The sequence below is a fragment of the Eumetopias jubatus genome, unplaced genomic scaffold (assembly GCF_037043125.1).
Source record: "Eumetopias jubatus isolate StellerSeaLion01/CBP00866 unplaced genomic scaffold, mEumJub1_p1.0 scaffold_8, whole genome shotgun sequence".
Lineage (NCBI taxonomy): Eukaryota > Metazoa > Chordata > Mammalia > Carnivora > Otariidae > Eumetopias > Eumetopias jubatus.
Window position 1 is genome coordinate 94,743,539 of NW_028274814.1, and position 12,874 is coordinate 94,756,412.

The 12,874-nt window shown below is 42.4% G+C and overlaps 1 long non-coding RNA gene across 5 annotated transcripts in view; it reads right to left on the reverse strand.

Annotated features, from left to right (window-relative positions):
• The window catches only part of LOC148163786 (uncharacterized), a 161,840-nt gene that overhangs the window by 108,454 nt on the left and 40,512 nt on the right, over positions 1 to 12,874 (reverse strand). The window lies entirely within an intron of this gene.

Here is a 12,874-nt window from a genome sequence, read left to right on the forward strand (position 1 = left end):
TGAATGAAAACTTCTCCCTTTTTTCATCCCCACTCTTCTTCTTTCAATGCTACACCTAGTTCTCACCTCCAACCATAATGACCACTTGGCTCTGGTAGGACCAAAGAAGTATATGCCCTGCCCCTGGCTGATAATGTGAATAACACCTTTGAGGGCCTTCCAGGAACAGCATCAGGCCAGAGTCACAGTGGTAAGACTTTTGTTTAACTGCAACAGTGCATCTTTCCTTAATCGTTTCCATTAAAAAAGTAATCTCCCTTTATAAATGTTCTCTACGTCTCTATCGAGGCGTTATATAACCTGACATCTTTGGGTTCTGTGGTGACAGATTTTGACATACATATAGGAAATTCTTCTTCAAACACGAACAGAAGTTGGCAAAAGATTGCTTTTCTGCACCACTTTGCAAAAACCACTAATGTGGAGTGGGTTGCACAATAATAAATTATTCAGATCATAAATCTCAAGTAATTAGTTCATCACGATCAATACAATCTAAGTGAATTGGTGTGTGGCATTCAATTTTCGTAATATAATTAGTTTTGAAATATTCAAATTAAGGAGACTAAGATCATCATAAAAAGTACTGAGTCTCCTGATTAAGTAGAATACTGCATTTTGGTCTTTATACTAATAAATCTAAATTATGTTCTTTTTCCATTTAGATAAAAATTTCTTTTTTTTTTTTAAATCAAGTCATGTCTGACTGGAGTTACTAAAGCCCTAGCCATTGAGAAATATTCGAAGAATGATGGAAAGTCAGCAAAGGTCATTTGCTGATGAATTTGAGTTGTCTTGTCATAAGAAAATTTATTTTTTTCAGTAACTAAAAGCTGGCAGTTTTGAAAACTAGTCCCTTGAACCCACAAAGAACTTTTCTAAACCACAAAGAACAGATAAGTTTTCTTTCTAATGAGAAACTTTGGATTATCATTCTATTCATATGTCCAATTTAAGCTATGTCATTTCCATAAACTTATTTTTGTGTTCTGGACTTGCCAAGATAATAAACTGTCTCCTGTTTTCAAATTTTTCTGAGCTTGGAAAAGTGATGTCTACATGGCTCATTAAAAGTATCCTCGATGAATTCTCGTTGTTTTAGGTAGAGTTTCTCAACCTGAGCACGAATGACATTTGGAGACAATTCTGTGTTGTGGAAGCTGACCTGTGCATTGTCGAATGGGTAGCAGCATCTCTGGTCTCCACCTACTCAATGCCAGTAGCATCTCCTAGCTGTGACAACCAAAATGTCCCCAGACATTGCCAAACGTCCTGTGGGCAGCAAAATTGCCCCCAGAGGGAGAGCCACAGTTTTTAAGTATTACTTCCTTCCAAATAAGAAGGCATTATTAAGTCATTATCTTTCTCTTTATTCTTTATCAGTAATTCTAATAACCATTCATGGAACAATATTTAAAGCCTCCCAAGAAAAATTCACCACAATTAAAGCAATCGGAGGAATGCATTTCATGCACAAATTTTTTTTTCCCTTTTCCTGATTATCCGAGTAATTTTGTCTCTTGCCTCAAACTCTTTGCTTTGAGGCCTGAGATTTGCAGCTACAGCAAAGGGTGCTTCCGTGGGGTGACTAATAAGCTAGAGCAGTATAGTGCAGTGAGTAAGGGAATGTCCTACTAGCATCAGATGCCTAGCTGCCTATCCTGGCTTAAGCACATTTGTGCCTTGATTTTTCTTATCTGGAAAATGAAAACAATGACAACAGCAGTACTTATTCAGGTTTGTGGTGATACATAACAATAGTTAGACCTATAGTGTGTACTTATGTATTAATTAGCTGTTACTAGTTAACGGTTATGAAGTAATTTGCCAGACCACCCAGAGATTTGGCTATCTCTGCCCTGGCTTCTGCGGCAAAAAACTTCTAATCAATAAGCATAAAACTATCATTTCCCTTAACCCTGAATTCTGGGGGTTTGGTGGGCTCTGACTTCCAGCAGCACTCCATAGATGAATTACCCCGCAGCTTTCATAACTCTAGGGACATGTTCACCACATTTTTTTAAAGATAATGGGAATTGATTTGTATCTTTCATTTTTGCTTACAAATAATTCATCTGTTATGAGAAAAATAACAAGCTCCAAAGGGAAAATGCAGACACCCGTCTGTTCCCACACTGCCTTGAGTCAAAGGATAAGAATTATCTACCGCCAATAAGCTTAATGAGAAAGAACCTTCGAGTTGTAATTTCAATAGACTATAGATTGAGGTCTAGCTCTACCCACGGTGGTGTTCTTCTAAAATTCAGAGTTAAATACTGTCTCATTACTCTGTCATATTAGCTGGGACTCTTTCTGATGAAAGTGACTAAAACCCAATTAAAACTAACCTAAGGAAATGAACGGGGGGAGGGGGCAGAATTTATCAGCTCTTGCAACCTGGAAGTTCACAGGCGTTCCAGCTTTAGATGGAGCTGGATCGAGTTCAAGTCTTGTCATCAGTTCTCGGTCTCCAGGCTCTGCTTTCCTCTGTTGTGCAGCTTTCATTCTCTCTAAGTGAGAATTCATCTCTTATCAAAATGAAGGAATAACAAAAGAAAAAGTATGTTGAGAAGCCAAAGCAATGGCTACTACACACTAGATAATATCCTGATTTACACGTAATTGTAATAAAGAAACGAGCTAAATACAGACCTGCTCCCTTAAGAAACCCAAGTTCTACCCATTATTCAGAGTCCAGGAAAATTGCCACCTCTGCTATGTAGCCTTCTTTGTTAACCTCACCCCTAGTAATTGCTACTTTATCAAAAAGTTTAATGTGCTGGGCACCTGGGTGGCTCAGTTGGTTAAGCGACTGCCTTCGGCTCAGGTCATGATCCTGGAGTCCTGTGATCGAGTCCCGCATTGGGCTCCCTGCTCAGCGGGGAGTCTGCTTCTCCCTCTGACCCTCCCCCCTCTCGTGCTCTCTCTCTCACTCTCTCTCAAATAAATAAAATCTTTAAAAAAGTTTAATGTGCTTATTGTCTACATAGTTTATTTTGCAAAATAGCATGAATTGCTTTGTGTTATTAACTATATGTAGAAAAATATGAACATATACATTGTATATCTCCAACTCAATTTTTTTAGAGAGCGTGCGCACACCCATGCACCACATGAACACACAGGCTGGGGAGGGGTGAGGGGAAAAGGGAGAGGGAAGGAGAGAATCTTAAGCAGGCTCCACACCGAGTGTGTGGAGCCCCACATAGGACTCGATCTCAAGACCGTGAGACCACAACCTGAACCAAAATCAGGAGCCGGATGCTTACCTAAGCCACCCAGGTGCCGCTCAATTCTTTTTTTCAACCACAATGATTTTTTCTTATAAAAGTGACACCTAATTCTAATAATACCTGGCTTATTGAACACTCGTATGTACTATAGTTTTTCCCAATCTCCCTTGCCCTCTCTGCCCATGTGATGGTAAAAGGATTTTATTTAAGGCATAAATACACAAGGACAAAGAAGAAGCAAAAAGCAACAAAACATGGGAAACTGGAAAGTCAGTGGTAACTGACTTCACAAAGCCAAGGAACTGGAACAGCTTTGCTGGTCGGGGCTACGGAATCCCAGAAAGACTTAGGAAGAAGTTGCACATACCTCTGAAAGTGGAGGTTTGGTTCCGGGGGAGGCTGAAAACTGGAGTATTGACTGAGTGTCCATGTAAAAGCACTTTCTCCTGGGAGTGAAAGGCACAGCACGGGCATACAGTCGGTCGTACTGTAAGAGCATGGCATGGTGACAGGTGGTGGCTACACTGGCGGTGAGCACAGCACATAGAGTTGTTGAATCACTACATTACACACCCGAAACTAATGCAACACTGTGCATCAACTATACTTCAGTTGTTTAAAAAAAAAAGCACTAAGTCCACCAGCCAGGACTCCTCTACCCATTGGAGCAGCACAGCTGCCCCTCCCTGACCTAGCAGAAAACCAAGCCTCCTCCTTGAGGAGGTAAAACAGGGAGACTAGGGCATGAAAGTCATCAGGCCCGGGCGCCTGGGTGGCTCAGTTGGTTAAGCGACTGCCTTCGGCTCAGGTCATGATCCTGGAGTCCCGGGATCGAGTCCCACATCGGGCTCCCTGCTCGACGGGGAGTCTGCTTTTCCCTCTGACCCTCTTCCCTCTCGTGCTCTCTATCTCTCATTCTCTCTCTCTCAAATAAATAAATAAAATCTTTAAAAAAAAAAAAGTCATCAGGCCCAGCTGGAGTCAAGGACATACTATCAAAATCAAGGACACTTGAGGCACCTGAGTGGTGCATTCGATTGAGCATCGAACTCTTGATTTCAGCTCAGGTCTGATCTCAGGGTCATGAGATCCAGCCCATGTGGATCTCTGCACTCAGCGCAGAGTCAGCTTGAGATTCTCGCTCCCTCTCCCCTTGCCCCTCCCACTCCTGCCCTCTCTCTCTCTAAAATAAATACATCTCTAAAGAAAAAATCAAGGACACCAGGCCCAGCAGGAGTGGAGGAGTGGTCTGTGCACACTAACCACGCAACTCCATCCCTAACTACAGCAACAGTAATGATATCATTGTAGCTCCCATTTGCTGAACATTGACTATATACCAGCCACTGGGCTAAGCATTATACGTGCATGATATCACATCTGATCCTCAAATAAATCCTATGAGGTAAATACTATTTTGTACTTTAAAATACTTTAAGGGGCGCCTGGGTGGCTCAGTCTGTTAAGTGTCTGACCCTTCATTCCAACTCAGGTCATGATCTCAGGGTGGTGAGATCAAGCCCCAGGTCAGGCTCTGCACACTACGTGTGGAGCTTGTTTAAGATTCTCTCTCCTTCTACCCCTCTCCCCCTAAAAAATAAAATTAAACTAAAAGGCAAGTAAAAGGTTATATAACTGGTTAAATTTTAATAAGATTAAGTAACTGGCTGAAGAACTAACTCACAACTAATCAATGTCAAAGCCCAAGTTTGGACCCTGAATCACTACACTAAATGACCCCCCGTTTATCAACTAATTTGTTCATTTATTCATTCAACAAACATTTGCTGTGTGTCCAATACTGATTCATCAAGATTTGTAAAGATGAATATAACATATGGTCTCTATCCCAAGAAGCTCTCAGTATAAAGAGGGCAACAAATCAATAAACAAGTATAACTGGTACATTGAACACGTAGGTCTCCAAACTGGGGTTAGAGAAAGGATTCTGTTATTTCTCTCAGCCAGTTCTCTGACTCTGTCCCGAGGCCTGTGTCTTCCCTACATGGAAAGTAGATGAAATCTTGGGCAGATTCCATAAACTCTTTTGAACGCTCATAGTGCAAAGTCCCTCTGTCTCTGTTAGTCACAAAAACAGTCTTGATTTTAATTCAATGATCTGAAGCTCATTCAGCGTTAAAGCTCCTCAGCTCCCTGGCTGGAGAACCAGTAGTGGGGAGGAAGGGGCATGGTGAGCCTCTCTGTCTCTCTGCCTCATGCTGTTCCTCCTCTTCTGTGCCTTCCCGATACTGTCTCTCATTCCACCAGGGATGGAGGGAGAAAGAGAGGGATAAACAGGAGGTAACTTAGCTATCCAATCCTCTTGTGATCTGGCAGCTGCGTTCTGTGGCCTTGAAGAGTTTTAGGGCTGATTGTTCCTATGATGGGGCTTTTTGGTTGGATCTCAAGATACCCCACTGGAGCCTTCTGAGTAGCCCAGTTGACACAGGCCATGCCTCTCCTCTAGCTTCTGATCTCCCTCTCTCTGCCTTCAGCCACCCAGAGTCACATCTCTACTAGAGTCACTGCTCTCTTCCAGTTATCTTCTTGGGCAGAATTCAGAAAAGGCTCCAGGCTATTTTGCTCCTGTGTGTCCCTGGTCCAGTCAATGAGAAACTTTTACACACTCTTGTCAGTCACTGTGAATGAAAGTTCAGTGTATTCCCCATGAAGAATGTTTCTCTGTTCCGCCAGCAGGCAGGTGGCTCTAGCCCCAGTCCCTTACCTTCAGTATGCTCAGGCGCAGGACCAATGCCTATCCCTTTGCCCTCAAACCCCATGGCACTTCTGTGTTTCTCTTGATGGTCCCGTTGAAGGCGTCTCTCTTGACTATGGAGACTTGAGTGTGGTAGCTCTCAGGCCTCCCTCTGTATTATTGCACATATTTTTACTTCTAGAGCATTATGCTTACAGAGACAACTCATGGTTTCACTTAATTTTCCACTGAGGTCATAGTCTATTTTTAGAAATGCATTCTATGCAAAATATATAAAAAACAAGCTCAGAGTAATGCTTCCAAATACAGGACTATGTAACCCCTGAGAAAAAGAAAACCTCTGGGGTCTTGTTTCTGATGGCATTCATCCTTATGAGAGGCCACTTGAGAATTATTTATAAGTCAAAAGGTGAATAAGTGTCCCACACAGCAACAACTTTCCAGACACACAAAATTAGGCCTAATTGTCAACCTCTGAATTGAACTCACTAAGTCTTTACTTGCATGTCTTGCTTTTGATAGAACATTTGGAAATAATCTTATCCCTGATGCTACTTGTTTCTCCCAGACACTACCATGCACATGAACATGTATTATTTTCATGGAAGTGTGGAACTTGCTGTCTACTGAAAAAACTCATAAAAATTCTGAGACAAATAATAGCTAAACAATATAAATTCAGACTAGGCCATCCAGTTTGGTTCCTCTTTGAATGATTACTCGATTTTTTCCACAGCTTCAAGGCTAAGGGGGTTATTTCCTCAACATCACTGTCTCACCCTTGTATTTCCTTAATTGGGTTCCCTATTGCCTATAATATCAGCCTTTACCAAACATTATGATAATCCTATTTGTTTTCAATGGGATTATGAGATTTTTCTTAATTAAACATAAAGCAAACTTCAATACTCAAATCTCACTAGAAAACACAAAAGGGGGGCACCTGGGTGGCTCAGTCAGTTAAGCATTGGATTCTTGATTTCGACTCAGGTCATGATCTCAAGGCTGTGGGACCAAGCCCTGAGTGGGGCTCCATGCTGGGCATGGAGCCTGCTTGAGATTATCTCTCTCCCTCTGCCCCTCCCCACTCCCTCTCTTAAAAAAAAAAAAAATTAGAAAACACAGAAGCTTCTTATTAAACAGTTTCTGAATGTCCTTCCTCTTACCAGGCATGATTATTGATCAGTATCAATCACAAAACCCACAAATCACATGGCCAAAATATCCCAGAGAGAGTCACCCAAGTCTGCTACTGCCCTATAGGAAGTTCCCAGGACTAGGCTTAAAGGCTGCCTTCTTTCTCTTTTCTCTTTTTTTTTTTTTTTTAAGATTTATTTATTTGAGAGCAGGGGGTAGGGGGGCAGGGGCAGAGGGAGAGAGAAACTGAAACAGACTCTGCACTCAGTCCAGAGCCGACACGGGGCTCTATCTCACGACCCTGAGATCATGACCTGAGCCTAAACCAAACTTAACGGGCTAAGCCACCCTGGTGCCCCTTAAATGCTGCTTTCCTAACACCCACACCTCCCCCAGGCTCCCAGAAGGCCATCTATCACCTTTGTCTCAGCATCTCCTGAGCACACATCAGGTCTGGCACATAGTGGGCCTTCAATAAATGTGCACTGAATTGTTTAATTGAATTTTAAGCAAGGACAGCCAGACCTCTTAGCAGTCATGTCACAGATGTTTTGAACCTCTTTTTGGCGGGGGGGGGGGGGGGTGCTCACAATCAGCAGTTGTTTTATTGCTTTTACCATAAAAATTAAATCAAGGAGGAATCATTCACAGAAGGAAGTGGAGCTTGAGTGATTTAAGGCCATTTCGAGGCTCTCCCTAGCTCTGCTTTGGTCCTCTACCAAGCAACTCTGCCTTTAGCTTTAAACTAAAACAAGGAAAGGAGAAGAGTAAGGTTAGAGAGATTGAGTCAGCTTTTCAGAGGAGGAAAGAAACACCACTATTGTCATAAACTACAGGAAACATTTCTTGAGCCTACTAATTTGGGTGCAACTACAGGATCAATTGAATGACTTGGAAGCCCTGTTTGGAGAGGACACCCTATGAAGGGCAAGAGGTGCATAACTTCCAACTTGCTTGGACTGACTTTTACAAGAGGTCTAAACTACCAAAATAATCTTCCACGATTCCACTTATAATGTAAAAGTAGATCAAATGGTTGTTCATGAATGTGTTGAAAATCGTCATTTGAATGTGTATATTAATTTTAGGAAAAAAATTATGATAGGGTAGGGTTGAATTTTATGATTTTACATAATTCCAGGCATCCTTGCATAATCAATGTGTGTTTACGATCCTTTCTGGGACTCAGGCATGATTCTACTATGTTAAATTATTTTAGAGGATTGCAGCTGTAGCTTTGTCTTTTTGACAGGTTATCGATCATGACTGTATTTTCTGTGACACTGAGTCCTTGGTCAGCCCTCAGTTACAACATTGGCACCAGAGGAGAAAATGTTCCATTTTATGGAAGATGTGATTTCTAAGAACACAATGCGGCAAGAAGCGAGACTGACTATAAAATCTAGAAACGTGTATTTATGGCTACAGATTGATAAGAGGAAACGTTTTAGGAAGAAGGAGACTGGCAGATTGTAGGATGGATCACCAGCAGAGGCTTTCCAGAGAAAATCGGCCTCAATCTGTTATCTGAAGGGTAGGGAATAGAGTAAAGATGAGAAAACTTGCTGTCGGTGATTACAGTCGTTGTTACAGAACATCTGTCCGACAGAAAGTGTCTTAATGCTTCGGCCAAGTCACTGTCCTCTGCCTACTCAGTTACTCACCCCAGGTAACAGAACACTCAGGGCATAGAAATGGGCATGTAAATGGGTTCATTTTCCTTTGTAATGTAATAAATCTGATTGCTTGCTGACCATGACCCAGGCACCATCCTGGGTCTCAGGGATTATCGAGGTGGTTGTAACTTGGTCTTTGTTTTCCTAAAGGCTCCCAGTCTGGTAGGGAAGACAGACAAGCAGATAGTGCAGTAAGACCAGCGCTGTAAGCATTGGAGCACCAGAGCACAAAGCAGCAGATCTCAAATCTACATTTGTGGGCACAAACAAGGCTCCTCGAGAAAAAAGTATGAAAGGATGAAGATGAAGACATCCAAAAAGAAGCCAAACTGATCCCACTAGGCAAGCCAAGGGCAGGTGCCCCTCCAAAACAGGGGCTGCCTTAGCCCACCCCACTACTCTGCCACATGAAAGGGAAGAGAAGAGCATTTGTCCTAAAGACACTGCCCCACAGAGAAGAAGGCTCAAAGCCACTGTGTTTCTTCCACCAAGGCCCCCACTCCCTACCACCATGGCCCAACTGGACATTCCTGGTGGTCTCACAGGTGACAGACCTGTCCCAGAGCCCCTACCCTGAAACTGAACCAGAGGAAGCAATGAGCTTCTTCTAGGACTTAGAGGATGGGGCTTGAGTATATGCAGTATGAGTATATGGAGAAGTGACTACATTTTACCCCACTCATGGCTTTGGAAATAATGGGGTAGAGGTGCAAGGTAGGGCCCCTTCTCAGTACCCCCATGACTGTCCCTGCCTCCCATTTCCTGTCCAATTCCTGCTCTATGACCCAGTCTAGAGAACCCTTATCTCTACTACTATTCTTTTAAATCTCTCTATCTTAGACAAAGATCAAGACTTTCCAAACTTAACCAAGAATTTAATATCTTTGTTCTCTGGCTCCACTTCCCTTTCCCCTACCCTCTAGCTGGCCAAATTAGGAATAGGGAAGTAGCAGGTTTGGAGGCAGGGGAGGTGCAGGGAGAAATAAAAGGAGAGTATGTTTTTTGAAGATCGATTAATATCTCATCCCTCTTGAACACATGGCTTTGGTTGTCTATCAGATAAGGTAGTTGTTGCTATCCAGAATTGCAACCGAAAACTTTTAACAACATGGTTGAAAATTGAAAATTGAACAGTTAGATCCATGCCTGAGATACATCATGGGTTAAACAAGTTTTCTATGGGGTGACCTAAAACCTAAACACCAATTGCCATCAGAGAAGGGGGAAAAAAAAAAAAAAAAGAGTTCCAAAACCCAAACTTTATTTATATGTATTGTATAGATGATTTTGTTATTATGCAATTTGATATGCTTAATCTTGTGTATTTACAAATGCACATGCTAATGATTTGTATATCCATGGTATCAAGATTTTCTTGTTTCTGTCATATTATAGATATGTTTGTATTATCAGGACTATATGATTTCTTTGCTTTCTCCTCAAATTTTCCAAATCTAAACTAATTCAACCTAATTTTCCATCCTGGCCAGTCTCCTGCAGGTTTTTTAATGATAAGCCAGGAGCCTTTTTTGTGTGCTTTTTCTCAGTGACCCTGTGTAGTGGCCACACACACAAGCATAAATATCCCTGGTGGTCTCCCACTTTGGGAGCAGATCTCTAATAGGCAAACCCAGTATTTACAGTAGCTGCTGCCTCAGAGCCACCAAGGCAACTTTTAAGTGACTGCTTCTCTTTACTGGTTCCAACTATCTCTCAAGCTCTAAATGGTATGTTAGAGTGCTCCAGGGTTCAGAGCTCTAACCTCTTTCTTACCGATTTATCTGTCTACCTAGGTGAGCTCATTTAGCCCCAGGGCTTTTAAGATCCCAAACTTACAACTCCAGCCCTAACCTCTCCTGTGAACACATCACACTCATATCTAGCTGTCTACTTGAAGTCCTTACTTGGAAGTATCTCAGACTTCAAATACACAAAATAGAACTCCAAATTCTCTGCCACCACATGCAAACATGCACACACACACAGACAACATGCCTCCTGCACTATTCCTCAGCTCAATAAAAGGCAACTCCATTCATCCAATTCTTGCAATTGCTCAAGCCGAAAACCTTGGAGTCACCGTTGACTCTCCTCTTTCTCTCATATCCAGTCCATATCCAGGATCAAATGATATTTTGCCCTTAACTCCACCTTTGCCCTGAGCCACCATCCAAGCCACCATCATCTCTCACCTGGATTATTAAAAGAGCTGTCTAGGGCGTCTGGGTGGCTCAGTTGGTTAAGCGACTGCCTTCGGCTCAGGTCATGATCCTGGAGTCCCGGGATCGAGTCCCACATCGGGCTCCCTGCTCAGCGGGGAGTCTGCTTCTCCCTCCCTCCCTCCCCCCTCTCATGTGCTCTCTCTCTCACTCTCTCTCAAATAAATAAAATCTTTTAAAAAAAAAAAAGAGCTGTCTAACTGGCCTCCTTGCCTCCACCATTCCTTTCCCACAGTGTATTCTCCACAGGCCAGTCAGAGTGAGTTTCTTAAAATGTTAAGCCTGATCAGGCCAGTTCTTTGTTCATAATACTCCCATGCCTTCCTCCCTGGCAGAGGAAAACCCAAAGTCCTTCACTGTGACTTACAAAACCATGCATGATCTGCCCTTCCTGAACCTTGAAGCTCTGACCTTATCTCTTACCTCATCTCCCTAAACCCCTCTACTCTCACGTAGCTTCAACTACACTGGCACACCTCGCATGTGCTAAGTAGCTTCCCCATGATGGGTGCGCTTAGTGTTCTCTACTGCCTGGGATGTTCTTCTCTGAGATAACCTTTACTTCAAGTTTCTGCTCAGATCTCACCTTATCACAGATGTCCCTGACCATCCTACACAGAGAAGCAAATCCTCTGCCCAACCTTTCTCTATTTCTCTCACCCAACTTTATTTTTCTACATAGCATTTACTGCCTCATTGGAGACAGGGAGGCCAGTTAGACAGCTATTGTAATAATCTCTGACATATTATACATTTTTGTATCTGTCAAATGTTTCTCCACACTACTCGATATACTCCATGGAAACAGGAACTTGGGGTGTTTTATACTCTACCCTACCCACAGCAACTAGAACAGAAATTGGCACAGGGTTGGTGCTTTTTCAATACTTGTTGAATAAATAAGTGAAAAAAAGTTTTAGAGACCTCAAGACACCATGTTCCCTGATGGCTGGCCACATGATTTCTGGCTATAGCTGGGAGATGTTCCACCGGAATTACCCTGCTTCGGCCCAAACAGCTAATGATAACCTGGGTATTGTGGTCAATATTGGAAAGACATCTGGAAACATTATCCTGCCCTGGTACCAACCCTGGAGGGCCTGCACCTGCAATATTGCATGTAACTTTAGCTGTTATAGCTCAAGCAATGTCCAAATAAAAGCAAGTACAAAGATCCAGGAAATGGAGAAGACTGCCAGAATAAGGTGGACATCTCAGTCTGGAGTGAAAAAAGGTGAGGAAATATGATCAAAATTTTAAAAATCATAATGTTGTGGGTGCCCGGGTGGCACAGTCAGTTGAGCATCTGACTCTTGATTTCAGCTCAAATCTGATCTCAGGGTCATGGGATCCCAACCCATGTCAGGCTCCACACTCAGTGCGGAGTCTGCTTGAGTTTCTCTCTCCCTCTCCCTCTGCCCCTCCCCACCCCCCACGCTCTCATTCTCTCTCTCTCTAAAATAAATAAATCTTTAAAGAAAATCATCATGTTGTAATGAAACCCAAGGTGAACTTGTATACAAATGCGATAGAAATTTCATGTGGGCAATGAGATAGGGACACTTGAGTTTAAACTTAAGGTCTAGCTGCATGACCTTGGACATGAACTACTATGAACTAGAATTTGTATGTACAATTAAGATAACGGTACCTGTGCCATAGGTACCATTATGAAGAGAATGCACATACAGAACACACAGCAAATGCTTATTCCCTTCCTGCGATGAGGAAAATATTAGGATAAATGAAAGGAAGTCCTAAAGCAGAAGGCAAGCTTAGGTAAGTTTTGCCATAGGATGAGAAGAATCAGGTAAATGAATAGAGGTAGGAAATATACATTATCTTATATTCAATCTGCATTTTAGTCAAACTATTTTCACTGACTCAATCTCC